The following is a 2,432-nucleotide window of genomic DNA, read 5'->3' as shown; positions in this document are numbered from 1 at the left end:
TGACTTGATCCCCTTCCACAACCGCCACTCCCGCTAAACTCACCCTGTCCATCACATAGCTGCTTCTGTAGTAAACATGGTCTTCTTCGCGTCAGGCAATGGGACGTCCGTGAGGTTTGGTCTGATATTGTGGACAAGGGTCACAACCTCAGCGTAATCATGCAGCACTGTCTGATCAGTATCTGGTAGTAGAGTGGCAGGGTTGAGGGCTGTGGAAGCTCGGAGTCACTTTAGGATGGTTGACAACAGAGCTTGGTACTGTGTTAATCTGGCATTGGACATCCACCAGTCTAGGGGGCTTCGCAACAAGCTCTTGACCACTACTAGGTTCTGTTCCAGTGTTGGCTTAAGAGTCTTTGACTAACTGAGCTGTTGCTGCAATCACTCTGAGGCAGGTGGGCCATCTTAAAACAACTGGATCCAATTTCTTGGATAAGTAAGCCACTGGCCTATTCCAGGGCCCTAGTGTTTGAGTTAGTACGTCTTTTCCTATCCCAGCCCTTTCGTCCATAGACAAATCAAGTGGAAAGGCTTGTGCTATCTGGAATGGCCAGAGCAGGGGCTAAGATTAGCTGCCTTTTGAGGGTCAGAATGCCTGTTCCTCTATTTCAGTCCATGTAATATTTTCATCGGTCCTTTGGTGATTTCATATGAGGGCTGTGCTACTTCAGCAAATCCCAAAATCCAGAGTCTACAATATCCCACAGTTCTTAAGGATTCCCTCACTTGCCTCTAACTCTTGGGAGTCGGGATTTGCACGACTGCCTGTTTTCTGGAGCTTGACAGGCTCTGGAGTCCCCCTTTGAGGTCATACGCAAGGTGTATGGCTCTCCTGGGGTACAGCGGGCCTTTTCTGCCGAGACCCAGTAACCGAGTTCCTGAAGCGCTTTGAAGAACTCTTTAGTTGCTCGCCAGCAGGTCTTCTCTGTTTCTGCGGCTATTAGTAAGTCATCCACGTATTGTAGCAAGGAAACCTCGGGGAAGGAGAGTCGGTACTCACAGAGGTCGGCGTGTAGTGCCTTGTCAAAGATGGAGGGGGAATTTTTGAACCTTTGAGGCTGCCGGGTCCAGGTCAGTTGCCCTTGATATCCATCTTCCAGATCTGCCCACTTGAAAGCAAATATGGGCTGGCTAGCCTTCACCAGTGGGATGCTGAAGAAGGCATCCTTCAAATCTAGAACTGTATAAACCTGTTTCTTGGGGTCAAACAGACTGAGCAGCGTATATGGGTTAGGTACAGTTGGATAAATGTCTTCGGCTCTCTTATTTACTTCCCTTACATCTTGCACTGGCCTGTAATCACCTGTCTCTGCTTTCTTTACAGGGAGTAGTGGTATATTCCAAGGTGACTGGCAAGGGACCAGTATCTCCATCTGCCGGAGGTGGTTGATACGGATCCTGATCCCTTTTCTTGCTTCTGAGGCCATAGAATATCGTCTTACTCTCACAGGTTCAGCCAAAGCTTTTAGCTGAACCAGCACTGGGCTCTGGTTGACAGCTAGCCCTGGAGGAATTTGGAAGGGCTGCTAGTTTCGTTGGTCTGGTGCAAAACATATTCCTGGGATATTGGCAGCGATAGCTTTAGGGCCGGGTCCTCCTGTGGGTGGGCTCAGGTCAACTTTAATCTATACTGCCTCAAACCTGATTTGTGCCCCTAGCTGATGTACCAAGTCTCTCCCCAGCAGGGGATACAGACATTCAGGCATTACTAGAAAGGAATGGGTTACAGTCCCTTTGCCCAGGTCCACTGTCCGATTTGGATCCTCTCGCTCCCTGGACTTCTGTCCTTGTTTTAGTCATTGGCCTTAGGGCCTGCTTTAAAACTGACATTTGTAGCAGGGCACCAGTGGTTCATGCCTGTAATGCTAGCTACTCAGGAGGCTGAGATCTGAGGATCGTGGTTCATAGCCAGCCTGGGCAGGAAAAGCTGTGAGACTCTTTATCTCCAGTAAACCACTAGAAAACCAGAAGTGGCACTGTGGCTCAAGTGGTAGAGTATTCACCTTGAGCTGAAGAGCTGAGGGATAGTACCCAGGCCCAGAGTTCAAGCTCCATAACCAACAAAGCAAAAAAAAAAAAAAAAAAAAAAAAACCAACAACAGCAACAAAAAAAAAGAAACAACAACAACAAAAAATACCTGACATCTGTTACCCAGTGTCCACCAGGAATTTGACTGGTTTTCTTTCCACTTTTAGTTACCCTGGGATCTGGGAAGGGGGAGCACTGGCCCCATCAATCATCGAAGGCCAGCATTTTGGCCTTCCTCTTCCTCGGGCATTCCTTAACCCAATGCCCTTTTCTCCTTGCAATAGGCATACTGATCCTTCCCTAATTTCCACATCTCTGCTACTTTCTCTTTCCTTTTCTGGTCTCCTGTTACGGGGCTTGTAAGCCTCCCATCTTTTCTTCTGTTCCTATTGTGAGAGAACAA

The sequence above is a fragment of the Dipodomys spectabilis genome, unplaced genomic scaffold (assembly GCF_019054845.1).
Source record: "Dipodomys spectabilis isolate Male_0828 unplaced genomic scaffold, ASM1905484v1 ptg000108l, whole genome shotgun sequence".
NCBI classification, from domain to species: Eukaryota; Metazoa; Chordata; class Mammalia; order Rodentia; family Heteromyidae; genus Dipodomys; species Dipodomys spectabilis.
The sequence above is the reverse complement of the archived record's forward strand: the minus strand, read 5'-3'. Positions refer to the sequence as shown.